This window comes from Anabas testudineus, chromosome 2 (assembly GCF_900324465.2).
Source record: "Anabas testudineus chromosome 2, fAnaTes1.2, whole genome shotgun sequence".
NCBI lineage: Eukaryota > Metazoa > Chordata > Actinopteri > Anabantiformes > Anabantidae > Anabas > Anabas testudineus.
The window spans coordinates 11,681,416-11,705,937 of record NC_046611.1 but is presented as its reverse complement, the minus strand read 5'-3'; the positions used below and the strand labels follow the sequence as shown (position 1 = coordinate 11,705,937).

The window sequence follows — 24,522 nt, the reverse complement described above, 5'->3', positions numbered from 1 at the left end:
GCCGGATAGTGATAAAACATGACTTTTAACAGTGCAGACATTCATTCAGCTTCACCTGCGACTTTCTCGGAGTCCCGACGTTGACGTCATCACGCAGGTGCGCGGCGCATCTCATTAACGCAGAGCGGCGGCGGCGGCGCTGCGGCCTCCACAGAGAGAGGAGCCGGGGACAAACCATGGCAGCATTCAGGTCGGTGGCCACAGTCCCCTTAAATCAGAAGAATGGGGGAAAAGATGGATGATGTCCACCCCAAAACAATACACAGGCTATTTATGATGATATATTAGAAAACAATGTCACTGTTTCCACACTGCAATCACTCACTCACTGCTTAGTCACTTACTGCTAGTTTAATACCACACAAATCGTATCTAGAGGAGTTTTTGATTTTAAATAATGTCACCTAGAGGTGTTTTCAGCTCAAAGCATATTTTAATATACACTAGGGAAGGCCGAGGCGACTTTAAGAGCTTGTGTATAAATCTACACTCTAAGCGTTTGCACAGGGAGCGAGCTGACAATCTGTCACTTTGTAGTGTTACCATTAAAATATACTTTCCTTTATCGCAGTTCGCCTCTTTAAGAATGCAGTATTAGTGTATTATTATTTCAAGTAGCATTTTAACGTTGCAGCTAATCAGTGTTGGTGTGCGTTGGTCAAACCTGCTGGGTAGTTTCATCCTAATGCATTATTTATTCATTAGTCATCATATTTTATCTGTTAAGTAACTTTACACTATAGCTTCACTGCGATTCAGCGAGATATGAAACATTACGTGCAGGCATTTGCAGGCCGACGGAGACCTGGAATAACGCTCCTGTAACCATTTTCTAACAGTGGCAGGTGATCTGGACTGGAGGTTTAAGTGTTTTAATACTCTCTCCCCTTCCTCTCACTTCATCCCTCAATTGTTCCACTTTCTTCTCAGATTCAATTTATTTCCCCTCTCTGTGTCTCGTTCACTGTCTCACTCTCAGACACGCACAGGCAAACACCTGTCCTGGTCCTTACACTCGCTCCGGCTCCATCTGCTCCATTGAGAAAACGATTCTTAATACGCAGCCATCAAGTCACAATAAAAAGTGAATCTATTACACGATTCATTTTTTGCCCTTCATTTCCTCCTCTGTCTCTGTCACACAGCAGGCACGACTCACTGACTCACTGCGATGAAACAGTGAAGGATAGGCCTGCCCTTGAGTCATATTCACATTAAAGCCAGCGACAACATTAACTAATTGTATTTCACCTCATAATATGCTCAGTGAATGGACAGCTGGTAGTGAAGACAAAGAGGAAACCATAACACCTAACAGGTAAGTAACTCCTGCGTACATGCATCAAAATGATACATACAGTATGTCCTCTTTGAGATATTAAAGAAATATACTTTGTATTTGCACTTAGTGTGCATTATAAGGAAACTGGTGCATGGGCTCAATTTCCAACGCCATCCAGAAGGTACTCACTCACTTAGCGGTTTATGGAGCCTACCTAGCTAAAACTAATGCAGCCTAACACAAGCTGTATCCGTCCAGACCTTGATATTAGACTTTATTATGAAAGAAAAGCGTTGTGGGAACCTGGGGACACATTATTGCCGTTGGGTCCAGCCAAAAGCCACAGTGAAGATATAGAGAGCTGCAACCTATGAGGCTGTCTCAGTGCAGTGGACCGCTCCTTAGGATCCTCTTTTAATTATTTCTTTGTTTTGTTAGGCATTAACTATAAAGCTGACATCATTTTAGCCGTACTAGTAGCATGGGATGTCAGTCTCTCAATCCACCTACTTTGATCCCCCAAGGATCAATCCTGCTGAGGTTGGTGATAGATTCCTAATTTCAAGATGGCAGATGATACTCTGAGTTTTCCTCTTGCCCAAACATGATATTGACTGCCCACACTACACACTTTCTGTTACTTTTGTATGCACCTCACACAAAGTCTCATTATTTATGGGTGTCAAACTCACTCACATGACAGTCAAACAATTACTTTGTAAGTAATATACATTGTCAAAATGTTGGTGATATTAATTTTAATGTTAAAAGACACATATGTAAACACAATGGGCAAAACGGAGCTTAGCAAAATAGACTCATCTCTGTACATCTTACAATAAGTCTATAATGTACTTATTGGGTAATCACCTTGTTATCAGTGGTGCTGTGAAGTTGACATTGGTTCAGTAGATAATATCTAAACAATTTCCCTCTGGGATTAATCAAGTTTTTTTAACCTCGAATCTGTTACTACTTTGTGCAACCTTACAAATCTGCTAGCATGGATGTAGAATTTTAGTCTAGTATAAACTAGTTGAGATGTACAGTTACAGGAGAGGTAGGCTTTGCAATAATGTGACTAGCGTCAATCCATGTGAAATAAATGTTTTTATACATTAAAGCAACATCCAAAAGTCAATACATGGAAGATAAATGCAGAAACACATGTTTAATACTGAATAAAGAAAATACAAACAAGAAATAACAAACCATGTACTATGCAGTGTAATCTTTGTATCACTGTCTTGTATTGTTTAGTTGCACCACCAAGGAGGAGGTGTTCATTATCCAACTGTTATTATGCTTAATTGTGACTTTGTTGAATAATTATTTCCAATATAACATTAAATTTACTTTAATAGTCAACATACTGTTATTTTTTATATTGACAACTGTTTACAATCAGTAAAGTTTGTATTCAGTGATTACCTGCTAATGATTACCTTTGATGGGTGTATTAGCACATGCAACAAACAGGTTTTCTGTTTCTACGTTCCTGGAAACAAGCCAGCGTGCTCACGTCTTCTTGTTTCTATTTGCTCCTTGAATAACTCTTACCAGATGCTACTGGCACGGAAGCTCAGTGGTTTTGTGGGAAATGATAGCTATAAATAGATAAAACTGTATTTACCTTCCATTTATCTGGAACATCACTTATCTGTTTATGCCCTTTATGAGACTGGATCCTACCAGCCCGGTTTATGAGTCACGGTAAGAGAAGGATATTAAGCGTTATCCCTAAAATATTGCTCAGGGTGTAATGAATAATTAAGTTGAAATTAAACAATGCAAAGTGGAATATAGGTCTTAGTGGCAATCGCAGGGAAATTCTTAAAGAAAGCTCCAGGGCTTCAGAATATTTTAGTAGAGATTCAATATTTGCTGTGTTATGGGTTCAGCTTTTGTCCATTAAGTCCAAGCAGGTGATCACTTCTGCTGTAGTGAAATATTAAGACCCCTTTCCTCTTGGGAAATATTTTCTCAGGTGACTCAATTGTCCAGCAGCTTTCTGGTCAAATAATCTATCCAGTGAATTCTGCAACTCTTTAATAATAAAGCTTCATTCACAGTAAAAAAAAAGAAAAAACAAAAAAAAACAACAACAATAATAATAAAAAAATAAAATACAATTTGATGGTATTTTGTTTTGGTTTTGGTGATATAGGTCCTAATCATATCGGGAGTGTGCTTTTTCTTGTGAATTGCCCTCAAGTGACAAAAAAAAAGCTTGTTTCTAAGCTGAGTTTGTGTGAGCAAGGAGGTGAAGCCTAAGCTGAAAATGATAGAGCTGAAATAGTTGTGATATAATTGGAGCTGAAATAACAGGTGAATGATTACAACTATGCCCTATGGGATCATTATCATTATACTGTGTGCTGGAGAAAGTAAAATGGTTATTACAATAGAGTGTAACCTTGCCCTGGATCTTGCTAATTAGTTAAACTAATAACAAACAATGCAAGCTTGTAGCTTGTGACGCTGTCACTGTAGCAAGAGTAGTCCAGATTTGGTATTGCAATGCTGTCGTGTGACACAGTGGTACAAGAGGTATGAGTAGTGAGTCGTAAGTTGTAAGTTGTCCTTCAACCTCGGTTCAAGCCCTCTTGACAGCAAACATCTATCCTGCTAAACTGTCCTAAAGCAAAAGCTGACTCCAGATTTCCACCAGCTTCAGAGATGTTCAGTTAAATGAGAACTCCCCTTTTCAATCAATAGAAAAAAACACATAATTCCCCCCATCCACTGTTAGTGTTTAATCATTTAAAACTGGCTTTGTCGGGCAGGATTTAGAGATGCTTTTTGCTGTCAAACTGCCCCCATCCACTTTATGTGACACAAGATTTAAAGGTTATGGCCTACAAAGAGTTTATTCTCCAGCTTTTGTGAGTGTAAGAAAGCTAACATGGTTAATTACGTGGGCCGCCGACAACCCAGCAGTAATTTCCCCTGGTGGTTGTAAAGGATCTCTATTACTAAGAGGCATTTTCTCTGACCTCAGCCCAGGAGAGAGGCTCAGTGTACTGTAGCTTGTGCAGCAATCATTAAATAAACCAGGCACGGCCTAATCCACTCAACATCAGCTCATTCATGACTACACAGAGGAACGAATAGAATGTGTGTATGTGTAAGTGTCTCGAGCATCTGGATGTCCCTCTACTGCATATCATTACCTAACAAAAATTCTTTCCAAGGTTAGTCCTGAAGGTTTCAGAGGGAGTCGGCACACAGAAGCTGCACATTTGTGGTCCTTAAATACATTATGATTATTATTATAGCATGAACAGCAACCTGGCAGTACAGGAGATCACCACAGTCCCATCCTCTTGAGACCATAATACCATAAAAAGTCAATTTAATAGATGCAGAGATGTTTGACTGGATAAAAGATTAATTTACCTCATGTTAGCACTAGATTAAAAGTTATGGCATGACCAAGTTGTTTATCCTCAGTGGATGGGAACAACCTTTATGTCTATCTATCGAATAAGTATTAAATAAGTTTACATGGATCAATAATCAGGCAGCCTGATGGGGGTGCTAGAGGAAACGTCAGGGAATCAGCAACATCAACAGAATTCTTCCTCTGGGTCCCATAAATAGTAAAAATAAATCATGTCGATCACTCGAATAGTTGTTGAAAAACTTCAGCCTGGACTGAAGTGGTGGACTAAACAATGACAAACTGAGCAACACTGATGGTGATGATGACAATAATGGCGCTGCTGATAACGTAGTGGTGGTCATGAAATTGAACTAGCATGATGATGACATAGATTAAAGTGTTAATGATGATAAGTGTGATCGTGACATCAAGCTGGACTCATTTATCACAGTGGTAATAATCGTGGTCATGATGATAGTAAATCAGCAGCATCAATGCGATTACACATATTCCTCATGAGAAAATAAATTCCCCTCTACATTAATCTCCCAACTGGCATCAGTCTTTAACCTCCTTGCTGCTGCTGCTGCTGCTGCTGCTGCTGAAGGGAATGTTTTTGAAAGGAGAATATCCCCCAATAAGCCTGACTCTATCAGCTTGGTTGCTCCATTCATTTTTAGCTAAATCTGTTCAGTATGTGGGGCAATTTAGATTGGGCAGCCAGGCTGTGCCCCCTAATCCACAGATCACGCCGAGGCAAATGGCTTTCTACATCCAGGAGTGACCCTGTTGGTCTTTCTATTCTCACACGGTTTATTTCTGCTCATTCTTGCTTTTGTTGGCCCTTGATCTCTGCTCTGGCTGAAAGCCAGGAAAAACCAATAGGACAAGGTTGACTGTCAGAAATATCACAGCCAAATGAATAGACAGCATAAGGCAGAATAGAAATCTGTCAGAAAAAGAGGTGAGCAGAGTAAAAACGTAAAAACAGATGAAGAAAAACGTCAAGAAGTAACACTCTTTTTGTCGGCATTGTAGTCACACATCAACCTTTTGTCCCAGACTTTTTCCCCAGATGGCCCCTTCCACAGATAAATGTCTCACCTTTCCCCATCTGCTGTCTTACTATCTTTTGGGAGCTGTGCAGCTCAGCTCTTGGTTCATGGGAAATAAGCACCAGGGACACAGTGTTGGCGTGTCAACGATAACCCATGTGTCACTCTACGATACCGCCAGCAGCTCTCTGTAAACTCATGGCTTTGTCTTCTGTCAGTGTCGCCATCACAGCTAAACGCCTGTGACTGCACAGCTCATCGCCAAAGAGAAGTGTCATCCCAGAGACGTTTCACCCTGCACATGTCCCCATGTCTTTGCTTGTCCACTCAAGGTGCCAAAGTGGAGTTGCTGTGACTCAGGGTATGTATCTGTTCGTGTATCTACTTGTGGTGCTGTCTTTGTGAGAACATATTTGAGTTTTAGTGCACTAGATGAGGCCATTTTGGAAAAGTGAGGTCATTTTTGCTTGTTATCACTTCTTCATGGAACATATTTTAACTAGTTTAAGGTCCTTGGGGCAGAAACTGCCTCACACAGCACACTACAGATAGAAGCTAATTCTGCATTAGTTATGATTAGGTTTTGATTATGTTCTGGCAAGAATACAGCAAAGATAATGGTTTTCTGCATTAACTCATAAAACATGATCTGATCTTCATCTAAGTCATAGATGAAGAGTTTTAACAAATACAATGTGCCTATAATAATAACACCTTCTTTCATATCTTTATTGAAAACAATTAAAACCATTAAAACCTCACAGTGTGAGTGGAAAACGTATGTGAACCCTTTGAATAGTGACCTTAAAAGAGCTAATTGGAGTCAGGTCTTTGCATAATTTAACAAAATGAGTTTGGAGGTGTGAACTAGAGCTACTTCCACTGACAAAAACCAAGAAGAATATGCTTCTGTGAGCCAAGCCTCAGCAAAAGGAGCTTTTAGAGGATCTATGATCAAGAATTGATGATTTACATAAAACTGGAAAGGGTTAAAAAGTCAAAGATTGTAGAAATTCACCAATCTACAATTAGACAATCTATAAAGGGACACACACACTCAAAATGACCCCAAGAGCACAACAAACACTCATTAATGAGGTAAGAAACAACCAGAGTGACAGTGGCTAACATCTGTGTTCATGATTCCACAGTAGGTAAAACATTGAACTAGCAGGGTGTCTATGACAGGACACCACGAAGGAAGCTGCTGCTTACTAAAAAGAACATTGCTCCACACCTGACGTTTGCCAAAGAGCACATGGACACTACACAGCAGTATTGGCAAAATGTTTTGTGAAGTGATGAAACTAAATTGTACAATTTGGAAAGAACACACAGCACTACATCTGGTGTAAAAGGGGCACTGCAGGAAGACAGGCGGGAAAACATTTCTGTGCGGGATGCACAGGTCGAGCCATGGCAGGAGTCAATAATGGCCAATCACATTAGTTCCTCTCATCCCCTTTAAAAGCAGCAAGAGAAGGAGAGAGACTGATGTCTGAGAGAGAGGAAGTTAATCTCCATGAAGGACAGGAAGTTCAACAATTAAGACATAAAAATACACAATAGTACAGGTATTAATAAATTATCAATAAATCACCTGTCAGAGATTAACTCACAGCTGATCTATATCGATGCAGTAGCTGCTGCATTAACAGTGGGCTTTTCTACCCCTTAACACGTCCTGTATTTATACACATTTCAGGCTGACATCAGCAATAACAGTTCCTATTACCAAACCCAGAAGCACAGAAGTCTGTTTCTACATTTAGCATTTCTTTGCCCTGTAAGGTCTCCTGCTGAGAGACCTCAGTAAACATCTTTGTTAGTGGAAATTACAGCTGCCGTGCTCCGGTGTTGCACAGCTCCTCGCTCTATCTTCTCCTTACGTGCCGCCTAACTCGTAAACACATGTAAACACCTGAGATTTGCACTTATCACACACCTATGAGTGTAATTAAATGAAGCAGTGATTGCCATTACAGATGGTGACAATTGCATCTATTTATGAGAGCAGCTGGATGTTACCCAGCTACACAATCACAAACAAGTCACATGAGTCATCTTCTGGCAACATTAGTGACTTGGCATTTGAATCTAAGGAATGATATTGGAACCAAATCTTATAAAAATATCACTCTCTTGGCAACATAACTACTTGGAACAACATAAAATTTTAAATATAGCCTCCTTTCAGCACTACTGAACAAGCGTAAGGTCATAAATGTGAAGCAATATACTGGATGTAATGTTCACACCCCTGGCTCTACTTTGTACTCACTGAAGTAATCAGTGTGAGCTCTAACACCATTTTCTCCCTTAAACTCACCTTTGAAAACAGCAACACTGGCTATTCTGGACTGAGTGAGGGATTAAGATGAATACCACATTGTTGCATATTCTCAGTTCAATGGATATTAAACATAAACGAGCTTAGACCAACATTATTATGCACTGTGATAAGTGTTGACAGAGCACACAGGGACTGAAGTATTTTTAGACTTTGTTTACCTATCAAATGACTCCCTATCCTGTTAATCCTTTGTGTTTCTTTCATGATTTGCAGGCAGTACAGTAGCTGGTCCAACTCTAGTGCCCTAATATTTATAGCTATTACGGTAACAGTCAGATCTAAATATTTCTGAATGCTTTTAGAGATTAAATATGCAGAATTTGTAATGTAAAACTAAAATGTACTTTTGTCTAACTCAATCTAATTCGATCTATTTCTTTGCTTGCCTTGTGTTCCATATATTCAGCCTCCTCTGGTTGGTTAGAAGAGTGAGCCTCACCCAAAAACCTTTAGAAGGAAACTGACAGAGTTTATAATGAGTCTGGGTCAGAGCATCTCTCCACATTAAGATATGTGTTGGAACATAATTCCACAAAAAACACATATAAAAAAGACATACTGTAGCTGTACTGTAGCTTTAGGTGATGGACTGTGTCACATGGATGCAGCAGTTTCTGTGGCAAAGTCTAAAAAGCTAATAAATAGATAAGATAAAGATAACCAGTAAACATGACACACATAAAGTATGTGGAATGCTGTTGACAGAGACACCATCTGGTTCATTAAATAAGTCTTCAGCCTAAATTGACATTGACAGATAAAAATGTAAATGTAAAGATGTAACTTTTTTTTGTTAAATTGCCAGCATGCATATACTGTATAGAAATAACAAATTTAAATCACATGTTCAATCTTACTACTGAGGCTTTCTTGCTTTGCTTTGTTACATCGGTATGGTCTATATGACTCTAGCCAGCAGCTAGGTACTGAAGATTAGCATCTTTATGCTGCTGGATCTGGCTTCAAATTTAGCATACAAACATGAGAAAGGTATCGATCTGCTCATCCAATGTTTGGCAAGAAAAGGAATAAAAGAGGAAGTGGAAGCCAAAACAACTGCAACTGCTGAAAGTTCATAAATGTAATAAACTGCTTGATCCCATTTAATGCTATGTGTCTCTCATTATCACTTGACACTGTGTATACTATATGTGTACAGTATGTGTGACTAACACCCACAGCAGGTTGGATCTATGTTTCAGAATAGCGATTTCATGTTTATGTGTTTGTAAGTGTACAGTATGTTCTTCCACACTGTATCCACAGGGACCTGAATGTTATCCAAATGTGTGTGTGTCTACCTGCAAGTGTATGTGCTCAGTCTTGTCAGTTCTTGATGGGTTGAGACTTCAGATGGCCTAACTATCAAGAGGTTGTGCCTCTGGAGACTGTGGCTTCCTGTATGGTGCCTCCATCTCTCCTGTTATTACCGCACTGTTGTCAAAACCTCTGGCAGCACTCCAGCCAACCAAAGTCATCTCAGCTCCCTCCTTCACTCTCCTCCGGTCTGTCTCTTTCTTGCTTGCTCTCATTCTATGCCAGCACCAGCCGGTCTCAGGGATCAGGAGCCAGGGTTGCCGTGGCAACTTGTGCTATCCCTATCACTGGATGGATCATCCCTGAATTGTGTTCCCCGACACCTCCAACTCCCCACAACACACACACAGAAGAGACACATAAGCTAACTTCTTTACTTATGTTTCTTTAGCAGGTTTTTTCTCCATGTGTGAGGCAAATTTCTTTATTTTGTATATTCTTTTTTCTCTCCATTACCCCCATCTGTATAGTATGCAGACTGGGGAGTGGATGTCTTGTGTGGCAGCCAGAGTCAGATGAAATAATCTTGTATCAATGGCTTTTTTAAGTGGAGCTATAGGGTCAGCCCTGATGCTCTGTGGGATTTCCCACAGTGCTTCCTCAACTGGAAGTACATTAGCATGCCGACAGTGGCTGGTAAAGTCATATTCTCCAGGGAAGAATTAGATGTCTGCAGCAGACCAAGCTGTAGAGAGAGGAAAGGTATGGATGTTTGCATTAAGACATACAGCAGATAAGTGTTTTAGACATCTTTTAGGAGAGGAGCTGCTCAAAGGGCTGAAATAATCTTACTGAATCAATTAAACCTCAGTGGTTCCAACTAATATATATTAACATACTGACACTAATACCTGCAACTAAGACCGATACCATAAAGCCAAATAGAAACTGCATATAATCCCATAGCATATAATCCCATTTGCTATACAGTTTGAGTCTATAGCCATGCAAGCAGCTCTTTTAGGGTTTAGTGTGTTGTCATACACTTGCTAGGGGGTTTTCATTAGTCTAGCCAAAAACCAGAGTATGGGACAAATTAAAATTCTGACATAATGGTGGTGCTTTCTGTTTATTATGATTGCATAAATTCTATGGCACAGTTATATTTCCATTCACAGGTTGCCTGTGTACCTAACATTTGTGGCTTTTGGTGGCACAAGACAAACAAAATGTAAGGGGATCTTAAAAGTCAGTAGGATTTGTCCTAATCAATCCATCCATTCATTCACTGTGACCTTGAATCTCTTTTCTAAATTCAGCTGCAATCTATTCATCCAATGTAGAAATTTATCTGCCATCCCTTTTTTGCTCATCCGCATAAAGTCAAAGAATATGAATGGATTTTACATTATCCTCAGTCTCTTATTCATGTTTGCTACCTGCTCTCCTAAAACTATGGTTCTTTTTATGTCCAGACCAGTGCACCCAACTTTCAAAGAAAGCATAGCTCTTGGATGATCAAAGACTAGTGGGAAGTTGCCAGGTGATATTATTCATTTGCACATGAATATACTTGCTACACCACACAGCTCTCAGAGGACACACAGGGCTATACTGAGTATTAAAAGGACTGTGATCACTGCATCACTTTAGATTAGGCATGACAGTACTGCAAGTGTACGTGCGCTGGCATCAGCCGCACCAATTTACCAACACAAGCCTCGGGAGTCGACACATTGCTCCCTACAGTCCAGATAAAACAGCTAAATTTGTGTCTGGTTGCTCGAGACAAATCACCTGGGATTCAGAAGTTGCTAAATCTAGTAACATTATGCTGCCTCTGAAAAATGTTTGACTAACCCAATCTGTCAATGCACATTACACTGCACAAACCCATCGACCCTGCCTAATATCTTAACAGAAAAATCCATTTATAAGATGTCATACAAGGTGATGATGCCCACCAATCAATTGTCACCCATTGATTTATGGCTAATGACATTGAGAGATGAGTAAGAAGCGCCTACATTTAGCTTATTGACAAGCTGTATCAAGTGACAGATAGCTGGCTGCAGGTCACTTTGTAGGATAGTAAAACTAGCCTGAGCTAATTGACAGTAAAAAGGCCTAAACATAGAATGTAACTTTATTCTTACAGGATATTTCTAGTATTTCTACCGAATGGCTCTTCAAAATACAGCCAGGGAGTGTAGTGCTTTAGGGCATCCAAAAACAGAAGGGTAAAGCAAAGGTGTCCTCCACCTGAATGTCCCGGTATCAAACTCCAACTATCTGCACTGCTCTGACCCCCGAGCTAGACACAAACTGCATACAGGTTTGACACAACATACTGTATTTCATACTGAGAATCACCTCCTGCAGGTGGCTCCTGAATGTCAGTCCTCCTGTAAACTCAGCACCAGATGTGAATGTCAATACTGACAATTCTACAGAATCCCAGATTATATTTACTGATAATGTTTTTTCAAATTCTTGAAATATGACATATCCGTACATGGCAACACCAACATTAACTGCATGTGTGTGGTGGAAGGCAAACTGCAGGCTGGTGCATCAAAGTTGGACAGGCCTATCCACCCCATATACTTACTTTTTACCTCACTACAATGCAGGCACTACTGTCTGCATTAGTACAGAGATATAAGGCGTAATTGTTGTAATTGTTTTTGGTCGCTTTTTTATGGAACTAGGCTACTATAAACCAACCCGGAAACTGTGAGTGTGTAAACAGAAAGAAATGTCTGGAAATACTGGGAAAACGAGTCCTTGTGTACCTTGAATGAGTCGTACTGCTGACTCTGTTTCTGTTTGCCTTTCTATTTCTCTGTGGTCAAAGAGCCAAGACTGGAATTATTATTTTTGTTTGGCATAGTTGGGAAATGAGTAACAACTTATATAGTGAATTTTACGTATTCAGTTCTAATAACAATAATTATATTTTAGGTGAGGGGCCTGTGCCACCCATCGCCACCCTTGGCCCCAATTCCCTGGACAGTTAAAAGAGTTGGATCAGTCTTCACATCAAAGTCTTGGCATCAAAGGGAATATGCTTATTTCTCAAAATATGCGACTGCTATTTTAACACCAGCGCTTGAACATGCTGCGTGCTGTGGTTTTCAACAAAAGAACAAAGGATTTTTTAAATGAAACTACAATTTGAGAAACACTCCGCAGTCAAGATGATTTCACTTTTAGCCAATAACACTCTACTGCTACCGCTGCTGCTGGTCGCTGCAGCTGGCTGCTGGACTCTTTTTGTAAATAATCCTTCAACTGCAACTTAAACTGCTTAGTTTAAATTGTGAACTAGTGTCACTTAAACAAGGATGAAAACCATCCAGTGATCTATATCTAGTCACACTAAGTCTTAATTTACTGACGTTTTAATGATGTAATTAATGAGAGCTATCAGCAGCTGATGTGTGTTGCCATCAGAGCACCTCTGATAGTGGCGCTGTAAGAGGAGCCCGTGCTTCAGCTGCTGCCTCTCGAGGGCAGGGGAAACTATAGAAGTGTCCTATAAACTTAGACAATGACTGCTACTGCACCCACAGGATTCAGTTTCTCTTATAGGGCACCTCCAAATGCAGCTGGCCTCATTAGATGCTATGAGGTAAGGAGGGATGTCACCTGGACAAGGACCAGGATTATTTTGTGCAACTAGAGCTCTTAACCTGATGCTTTCTTTGAAGCTAAAATTGTTGTCCAGTGATTTTGCAGTGACGTGAGCTGCAATCACAACAGTAGCAGTTGTAGAACTGACATGCTGTGTGGTGCGATCACATACATTATTAGTTGATGATGAGTTTGTAGGATGTAGATATTTATATAAATATATGTATGTATATACACATATATATATTTATATACATATATATATATCAGATACTAATGCTGGGTGTGACGCACTGAAACTGTATATAACAACTCATATCATGGATGAACTATTAAGTTTAGATCGCCCTCTGTTGGTGATACTGTGAAAACACTCAGGGTCATTTTCACCATTCCCTGTATTACAAGTACATAATAAAAATAAATAAAACAATTATTTGCTATTCATCGAGGTACAACAACAGTTAGCTAGACTCTCGGCTCAAAATAAGATGAGGAGAAGGCTACATAGTTAAGCTAAGCCAACTGGGGGCTGACTTCATACTTCACAGACATATACAGTATTTGAGTAAAAATACTTTTTACATTGACATGATTGCATAAATCTTCAAGCTCAGCACATGTTTTTACCCGACACTACAGCACAACACTTCTGAAAGCAGTCAATCACCAGACCTGTATAATTTGTTTAATTGCGATCATTTACAAATCTTTTTCTTCTGGAGGAACAATGTAAGCCATCACGCAGTCCAGCTGAAACAGGAGCTGTGACTTTCACATTGTCTGAAAGGACAGGCAGCACCAAGACACAATCACAGGTGTCAGCTGACCTCAGCTGTAAGGTCGTGACTCAGGATGAGCTTGATTTCACCACATGACCTGTGTCTCGATCAATCATTTACCACACCTTGTCAGGCCTGCTGCCAAAGTAACCGAGTATCACTTACTGTCATTAACTATATAGCAACTAAAGTAAGCGCTGGAGCAGATTGAAATTGAAGCAGTGAACTTCAACTGAGACTAATATGCCTGCAGATCTGTGAGCCTATCACTCGTCTGTCTGCTTCCTTCTCTCCATTACTTGGCCTGAATCATGCGTGTCTGAGTGTGTGCATCTGCACCGTTAGCCCCTGACCAGGACCCAGTTGCGATTGCGAGTGGCCTTGTCAGGTCTGGAGAGAGTTAAACCACTTAGAGGATGAGCAGTGGTCTGAGCTCCCTTCAGACATCCTAGCGCAGCATTCTGCCGAGATCCTGGAGTAGCCCTGTTTAGCCACAGATAGCGGCTAAGTGCCCTGTTAGTTCACTCTATCTCCAACCCTTAAAGCTTGATTCCCAAGAGCCTCTTAAGAGACACTGCGCAGCTTTTTTTTTTCTCTGCTCAAAAGCAGCTGAGCTCAAAAAAACACATTTGTCACACTGGGGGAGCTTTATAGGTATCAACGTTATAGCCCATCACTTTCCTCTTAGAGTACACGTATATATACAACCCACAGGCTACAGTTAGTCAAGTATTGAATCAAAGTATTTGATGTTTATTCTCTCACTGTCGCTCAGTTGACTATTTATGAGCATGTTCTTTGCCTGTCCCTGTATAATAATTTAAAACTGATGTTAAGGGGGTGACATTCTGTTTTGATTTATAAAGATATGGGGATAAATGTTGTATGTAGGTGGGTAAACCAATGTGTGTGTGATTTTGGGGCATGTAGTCATGCTGGACAGTGTACATGAAGACATAAAATACCCCAGAGACCTGGGGTGTTAGGCCCTGGGTGCACTGACTGTACAGTTAGAGTGTAATAGAAGTACCTGACTGCAAAAGACATAGTAGACACTGATTATCATCTGCACACAGGCACTTACATAAACTTCCTGCACAATGTATTTGGATAGAAAAAGTGTAAAAGTAGGTAGTTGGCCTTGTGCTAATTAAAGCTTTGTGTATTTTCAGCACATGCTTTGTGCTGCACGACCAGCTCACTTGACTCTGTCTCCTCATGTAAGATAACCTTATATGGGCCATAGGCTTAGTGACACTGATACCCGGTGTTATGTCTAAGTAGGCAGAGGCTAAAGATTTCAAGGAGAACTGTACTCTGCATTGTTACATCCCTATTATCAAGCCCAGGGTATATGCCAATCAAACTCTCACATGGATGATCGCGTTCTGTTGATCTGTGGTGGCAGGACTCGCAGTCAGGCGAGTGACTGGAGCAGGGCGTGGGTTAAAGACGGAGGTGAAAGGCAACCCAATCCATTCTCTGGGTCGTCACGTGGTGTTGTTTGGGTTTCGCAGGGAATCTCCTAATGACACTCTGGTTAATTAGAAGTGTCTACAGATCAGAATTTGAATGCAGACTGAGATGGTTCAGGATTTAGATAATTTGATATGAGCTGTTCTCCTGTGCTATGAGATTTTGATTTCATTAGCTTCAGGTTTTGCAGGTGTTTTGCGTCTGCTTTCCGCTCCATTTCACTCACCCTCTGCTTTTTTTAAAATATTCATGCTGTCTACACTACAGGGGAAACTCTATAAGGAGAGAATGGCCAAGTTTCCTATCAGCTCATCTGACTTTATCAATAAAACACCCATATTAATCAAATTACCACCCCACCTTAGCCAGAGTACAGTACAGGACTCAATATTCCAGCTGACACTCACATCAACTGTTCTAATCTTAAAAAAACTGAATGTCTCTGAAGGAACTCATTAAGTCATTTTTGCCACTCTTGTTCTCAGTTCAGTTTAACTTGACTTGCAGAGTCATAAATCATAAAAAAATGATCACGGACGATGATAAAAGCAGACAGAACAAAGGCAGAGGTCTGTTTGTGCAGTAAGATGACAGAACACAATAGATCTAATGTTAGATCAATACCATGACACATGTTTCAACATCTGTAGCAAACACATACATTTTTATCAGCCAGAGTTTTCACAGTGGGAAGGTCATGCACCATGCTGCATATGGGTCAACACACTGTATGTCTGCAGCGATATGAACTCCTCTTGTTTTCAACATGAGACTGTTCTTTGCATCCAGAACCAGCAGATGGCAGCCCCTTTGCATAAATGATAAAACCAGTGCACAAATAATGGCATGCATCAACACTCCAGTCCACCAGATTCAATTAATTACTGTATTAATTTACCTACTTATCTTTATATCAATAGTAAAACAAATTATTATTTTGTATACAGTGCTGGAACATTTCTATAGAAGTTTTTCTTTATCAAATAACTGTCTTCATATCTTAGCTGAAAACACATAAGAAGCCTTCACAACACACACACACACACACACACACACACACACACACACACACACACACACACACACACACACACACACACACACACGTGAATACAAATGATCAATGTGAATAAAAAATGAATTATACTCACTCCTTCTCCCTGACTGAAAACATACAGCACACAAACAGTATTTATTTTATACTATCTCCTACTGCCCTGAGATCAGGTGATACTGAGCAAAATATATTTTGAGGTGATGGAGACTTAAAAATAAAAACAAAAAAAAATTGATACGATAAAAAATGAATGAATAATTAAAAGATAAACAAGTGAACTTGAAAAGTATTATTACTATTTCATTAGAAGTAGTAGTAATAGTATTAGTGGTAGTATTAGGGCCTTTGATGATTTCCTGCTTTTGAAATAGTATTTTTCTATCATCAATCATGTTATATATTATACTGTATGTTTCTAACTATCTCACTGTAGTTGTCACTAGTAATTAAACCCTTCTGACCTTTGCTTATTTAGAAATAGAAAAAAAGAACTGGACTATAATAAAATAACATTAATGAGTCATGGAAAATAAGGTAACTAATTACTGTATTTCATGACTCATATGAGTTATATGATAACTTTATTTTAAATGTAATCATCATCATTCAAACATTAGCTGTTTTGTTCAATTTCCTACATTGTGCAGTTATGACAAACAAAGTGAATAAGAACCTTTAACAACCTTGCAGTGCAAATGGGAATTATTTAAAATACTGGGACATATAAAATTATTATTAAAAAAAATTAAATATGTTCTATTTCTGTCATTACTAACATCTGTGCTTTCCACTTCACCAGCTCACTGTCAGATAATGAAGTCTAGAGCGCGTTACCTGTGTTTTTCTCCTGTAACTAGTCCTTTAACTCTGCAGCAAGAATCCCACAGCAGTGTTTAACTAAGGTAGTAACAGCTTGTAAACATGTTTGAACATGTTCTGTGTTGTCCTTTTACCATCATTAATACCAGTTACTGCCCTCTAAATCGCCACGTCGACTGCGTGGGGAGTCTTTTTAAGTCTTTTCTACCACTGATGAACTGTTACCACACTTGTCCTCAAGGTGGCGATAAAGATCAGGAAACAAAGTCCACATCTCCATGACAGATAAGTCCGCTTCATTTCTCTTACACGTAGCAGAAACAGAAAAAAAAAGTTTAAAAAACCAGCTCTGATCTCCTCCTGTGCGATTAAGGAGTGGCTAAAATAAGGAGCTGTTAATACTTGAGGCAAATGATACCGTTTTAATTCCTCCTTAAACTGGACTCGGCCATAAGGAACAAATTCAGCTGTGGTTGAATTCTAAAACAGGATGAAGACCAGATGATGAATATTTAATCAGGAGAACTAACAGAGTTTTCTTTATTGCACCACAGCCTATTTAAATCTCATCTTTCACACCCAAAGATGTCATTAAACCTTTTTTTAATCTCATGTCATGGAACGTTAAATGATAACTGCCATTGTACAGATAATTATCATCACCATAATGACGCTTTTGGAACAATCTTATTTATTTACTTGAGATGAATAAGATCCAAACAGGTGCGATTTGATGAATCGTCATATTTGTCTGAGGTCATCAAGCTGAGAGCAGCCTCTTTGTCTGTTTTCATTATATGTTGCACCAACAGGGGGGAAGCAGAGACCTACAGGTGGGCTTTCTCTCCCAGGGCGTGGGAGTGAAGTAGGAAGTAAGGTATCTCAATCAATATCATGTGAATTATTAAGAGCTTCCTCTGTTGTCACGCATCGTAAAGATCCAGCTTGGAGAGCTACACCCTCTTCCTCCGCTTGTTTTCTTTCTCTCTTCCTTCACTTCCTTTATTCCACTTTCCTCTTTCACCATCACATGAACACACGGCCCTGCTCATGCGTGCACACATGCCCTGCGCTATGTACATATGTATCAACACACTATTTCCACACACATGTGCATGCACGCCAGCCCCACACACACTGGTCTTTAAGCTCAACCTTGTTGGAGTGCTCATTAGTCAGTGCAGTGATGCAGAGTAGCCCTGTCATTAGCTGAGAGCTCTGTGTCCTCCACTCCCTTCCCTCTGTTTTACTCTTCTTCCTCTACTAAGGATTCGTCTTCATTTTATCTCTGAAGCCACGGGCATTCCAGAGATCTACATGACAAAGATCTCCCTAATCCCACTGAAGTCTAAATACCCTCTGCAGACTGTCTTTATTAGCAGAATCGAGATCAGGTATTCTAATTGCCTTTGCCATCGTGTCACTTGTTACTGTCAAAGCTAAAACTGTTGAGAAGAGAGTTTATTCGTCTCTGCCTTTGTTTCCACAGAAACCTTACCACGACGTGTTTTGGTCCAAATTATTCTGCCTGCGCTGTTCTGTGTTGACAACTGTGAGACTGACACAGAGCTCTGATCTTATGATCCAAGAATTCTCCTGCCCAGAAAGAAAAACTGCTTTGGCCCAGATTCGGCCCACACAGAGACACTGGTGGTCCACTCCTGTTTGCTAGATTTGGGCCACGTGTCAGACAAGAACAAGCCAATTAAACCTACTGTGCCATATTTGTGCCACATTTGACTTTACTGGATTGTCTTTATTTTTATATCGGTGCCACATCTGGCTTACATTCACTTTGTCGGCCCCGGAAGAAGGCCACTAGTGCCACATCATTATCTGAAGTGACCCACATCTGTAATACAGGTTAACCTGGGTTAGATTTAAAAGCCAAAGCACAGAAAAACTTCCCATGCGCCGAGTTATTACATTAATATTGATGGATTAATGCAAAGAGCAAGTTGCAACTGTTTTACATAGTTACTGTAGGTATTTAGGTGGAGTAGTTTCCAACTTGTAGCTCCACAAAAGTGGAAACTCAGAATTTATTTTTTATTTTTATTTATTTATTTTTAGCTTTTTTCAGGTCTATTGGATCTGTATTCTCAACTAGGTACTAAGCTAAGGCCACAAAGCACAAAGTACACCTCTTGTTTAGTCTTCACTGTAGCAACACATTGACATTAAGATAGTTAATACATGGTTTTATGTATTTTTTTACCTGTAAATGTGGTGAAGTAGAAGCATGAAATACTTCTATACTCGACTTTAGTGATAACTAAGAATTAATTCTATAACATTGTGACACTATAGGTGTGTCAGAGGTAAAACAGGCTTTAAGCTTTCAGCCACAGAGGACAGTTAAAGGCTGTTTAATTTTAGATCTACTAAATCCATTTGTTGCCAATTTGAGTGGACGACCTGGGAACACTTCCAAGATCTGAGTGTTTCATACTGTTTATTAATATTTGTTTGATAACAACTACGTTTCAAATGTTCTAAATATGTATATGAATGGTGAATATTACATTATTCAAACACTACAGCATTTAAAATACCCAGCACAGTAGCAGTAACTTGTCATTTCTTAGCTACATCTTCTGCTTCATATTTGTGTTTTTCTTATTGCTGCAGATTTACTGTGGACCAAATGTAGAGTTTCACCCTGAGATATTTCGAGCACAGCCTTTTTTATTTTGCATCCATCTTAACATCAACAGTAAATGTCAGGTTTGGGTGTCAGTCCTTCAGAATCAAAGACTAACAGCCTCTTTCATCATTTTGCAGCAACACTCAACAATCACACAGCGAGAAATACATCACAGAAGAGGCAGATATAAAATGTCTCCACTGAGTGCAGCCTCAGTGATCCAGCACGCAGCACAGTCCAGAGACTCGTTTTAAGTTGGGGGTTCGACTCCAACCCAACTAGCGGGCCTCTTACCATAATGCTGCAAACGTTATAACTAACGCTATTGCTCATTTTACTAATTGTTTTGTGAAAGGCATTCTGGGAAATGAAGGAAATTAATAACTGAGAGGGCAGAATTGGGTAAATGAGTTAAGTTCCCCTTCACAAAACTGATTGTATCCTGAAATATTCCCTTGGTTCTCTCCTTCAGTTTAAAGGTAATGCAGTGTTGTGTAGAATATACCTATGTACACCTACTGTAGTACTGCAGTAAACATACAGTACATTAAACATACTTGTACTGTACTTCACTTGTGCACTGTATTCTGTGTTTAAATCCACTTTACTAAAGTTATTAATTTGCTAAATATTCATACAGAATGCATCTATAATGTTCACTGATGATTTTTAAACTAAGATGGATAGTTTTATAGTTACGTTTAGGTACTTGGCTACAGTTATGGAAAGATCATGATCTTCCATGATCCTCTGCAAGTCAACGCTGACTTACAGCAAGAGCCAAGATGTGTTTACTTGTCTTACTTGTCTTGTTGTACTCAACAGTTTACAGCACTTTCCTTTAGCCTCCACATCAATATCTTACATACTGTCTACTGTCTGTGTTTTACATACTGATGATTTACATGCTCCACAGAAACATGTACAGTGGCACCTTCTAGGCTTTAGCAGCAGACATAATGCAGGGGGCAAGTACATTCCCTTTAAAATATATCTGACAAAACAAAAACACTGAATAAAAGCGTAACATCTGTAAGACAGGAATAAAAATATATAATTTAAGTCAACTTCTATGCAGTTATAAAGGAAATGGGAGACGTGTGCAGCAGGAACTGCTCTGCCCTCTCCAATCAGCAGGAATCACTGAGTAACTTGTAACCCCATGATTTGCTGGCACACTTAGCCTTACCCTTACCAAAATATGAACCTATTATATTGTAACAAATCAGGAATTCCCAGCCTAATAAGAAGCACCACCACCTACTCACACACCTACACACTGTGCTCTTGAACACACTTCCCTTTCTCTCTCTGCCTTCTTTCGTTCACAGGATACTAATGCTTGTCTGTCATGTTTAGTCCCACGGGTGAAGAATCCATCACAGAGGGAAGATGAATTTATTCTGTCATCAGGAATCCCACCCCACATCCCAAATCCTAATTTGTCTAAGTGGAGACGGGTCCGACACACAGACTGATGGGATACACCGCCTGTACATTTGTTGCCCTATCAGTCTTCTCCTGACTCTCTTGCTGGTGTTTCTTTATCTCTGAGTTGGCCTCTTGTTCACTGATGCCATCGGTTTTAAAACAAAATCCTCTAATATGTGTTCAACTAATGACTGTGCTCTAAAATCTATCAATCTGCAGGCGGCACAGACACCCAGGGAGATGTTGAGGAATAAAAGTTGTTAGAAGAAAACATGCCAGGTAAATGTCCCAGCAGACATTCTTAACTGACTTATCATGACTCTCAATTCCTAGCAAAAGCAAATTTACTTGAATGTGAGCTATTTCTGTCACATAAACACAACATAATCACATCCAACCTGCTGTGTTACCAACTACCATCAACAATGCAATTAATGAACACAATGATGATAGCACCGGGAGGACATTCCTCTTTGCTCATCATGGATTCCGCACTGCATGCTATTACAAATGACCAAACACTCCATATAATAGCACATCATTTAGCCGATGTCCTTCGCTGGCTTGGCTCCCCACATACTCCACACTGGCCATCAAAATCTCTGTGATAGAGCACATTAATTACACCCATCCACAGACAGCTATGATTACAATTTCACACGTTTGAATGGACTACAGCCATTTGCAACAAAACTGCAGAGGCAGAGCAATGACTTTGGTAAGGCAGGAGGGGGGAGGTGGTGGTGGTGTTGGAGGGGCGGGGGGGTCGTTCGTAATTCTCCGGAGAACTGCAGATGCAGGATATGTGGACGCATGGATGCTGACAGCTCTGGCGTTTAAGCAATGTGCTGTAATTGCATGCAAATGGACCAGAATCTGTATCTTAACACATCTTCATTAGCCGGTTCACAAGTGTCTGCAGCTTAGATGGAGCGACAATGGAGAGTTGAAGTTAATTCTTAGTAGGCTGGTTCTGTTTTCATATTGGACAACTTTAATTAAGCGATAGATTAAGTTTTGAAGGGATGGTTTAATGCGTTGAATCCCATGAGTGCTCTAATAAACAGCAGAATAGAATCAGTCAGTGGATATCTAATGGGGTTGAAAACAGACACAGACATCTATATTTCGACCAGCAAGTGCCATTTTAAAAACTACATTTCTTGGTGTTTTTCAGCAGTGCTTCACATTACTTTGATAAATCGATTATGTCTTATAATTAAAGGAGTTCATATATCTAAAATATATGACATTATATGACTGCTAAGGTACATTGTTTGAGGGTATGTGCATTTTCATTAATTGTACGTTATGTCCCTAATCTAAATTTAATCTCTCATGCAAAAAATAACGCTTGAGTCAGCAGCTGGTTAGTTTAGCCTAGCCTAAAGACTAGAAAATGTGGGGAATAGCTAGTCTGACTCTGTCTACAGGTAACTAAAACCTTCCACCAGCATTTCCAAAGCTCACAAATTACCAATACAATGTTTAATGGGAATATTATAATAGTAATTGATACTTCTACTATCTATCTCTGAGTATATTTTTGTGGACAGGCAGCTACATTCAAGAGCTGGTGGCTCAGTATCTTGTCCAGGGACACTTCAACATATGACTACAAGTCACGAGGAATCCAACTCCCAATCCTGAGGTATCTGGACGACAAACCTACCAACAAACCGAGAGACCACAGTTGTCAAAAGCCCCTGCATATACTTTCTGCTCTGCTACATTCTGATATACTGTGCACAGACCTTCAGGTATTAGTCTTATTAAATCACAATAAATTGTGGTCTTTGACAGCACCTCTCCACATTAAGATATGTTTAGAGTGCATGTCTACTAAAGCAATTGAATAAATATGGCTAGTATAGCCTTAAATATTAAAACCAAAGTGCAAAATTGATATGTTGTGGTTTTGCAGTGAGGTATTTGCTGAACAACTGTATGAATTTGCCAACAGCAGTGACATCGTGGCATCACCATCAATATGCCTGGCAACCAGTGGAGACAGCAACACTGCCTGTTATGCTCCTGCCATTTCTTGAGAATAATATTGCCAATACTATAGATGACAAGTATGTACACCAGCTACTATCCCAGCTTAGAACTTGTATTATTTTTTTCCATTTTGCTTGTTGATGTAAGCACAGTTTGTTAGTCGTCTTATTCACCAGCCCACACTACAGCTTAATACTGGACAAACAAACATGAGAGTAGTACTGATGTTCTCATCGAACTCAGCAAGAAAGCAAATGTCTTTAATACCCAAAATGTCAATATACACAAGTCAGCACACAAGTCCAGTTTTGTTTCTTCCAACTCTTGAGAAATATACTGGCTCTTCTGCCACTAAATGTTTCACTGTGTTCATTGCTTTTCTGTCTGGTGCTTGGCAAATAGTGTACAGCTCTTTTACTAAAAACAGCTGCCTGCAGCAAGAAATGGGAGCGAAGAAGGAGAAATTACATTCATATGCTATTACATACCATGGTATATGTATACATTCACTGGCCAACAGTAGCTCTACACTTTTACAAGGTTATCATTTGTCAAAAAAAAAAAAAGATTATTTTTTGTTGAAACAGTCAGAAAAGTTGTGATAGGTGACTAGAAGTTTGTTATTTAGGGCATAATGGGTGGTGGAGTACATCTAATAAGTATCCCCAAAAACATCTCTTAATGTCCTTGTTACATTAAAATAAAACCAGTTGCAATGATGTTTCCTACAAAAGTACATGTTGCTGCATATTCTATTTTTCTTTTTTCAGAAATTCAGAAAAAACTAAAATTAAAGCTGCAGTCCAACGTAATAAAAAATGCTCAAACACTGTAATGTCAAGTGACAAATTTTCATTTTACAATGATTTCATCCATTGTTAACAGAAATCTATTGAATGTACAATAAGGGCCTTATTAAGGTAACTGATTTTTTCAGGTCTGATTTCATAATGCACAGCTTTGGTAAGTAATAATCACTGATGGGAATAAGGTATGTGGCAGCACACATATTCGTTCCCTGTAGTGAAGGGTGTCTACACTGTTTTTTCTTGTGTCTGGAATCATTTTGACCTGTAATCCCCAAGATTATAGTGGCTAAACTGCCCACTGTGTGTTTTTATGCTCTTTATCAACTCCTGGTATGCTAGGCTGAGAGGACTGCTGGCCTCTGAATGCCCTTAGTCTGACATTCAGGGATCACAGGGGTAGCTCGCTGTGCGTTTGTATGTGTACGTGAGTGTGCCTGAGTTTGTCTGCGGGAGCATAGGCATCTCCACTGCCCTTGGGGCGGAGACCAGTTCCTAGGAGGTAACAGTAGGTCAGGGGGCACAGCAATTAGGA

At 39.6% G+C, this 24,522-nt stretch overlaps 1 protein-coding gene across 1 annotated transcript in view; it reads right to left on the bottom strand.

The window, feature by feature from the left end:
• kcnh7 (potassium channel, voltage gated eag related subfamily H, member 7) overlaps positions 1-24,522 on the bottom strand; it is a 90,172-nt gene that overhangs the window by 54,609 nt on the left and 11,041 nt on the right. The window lies entirely within an intron of this gene.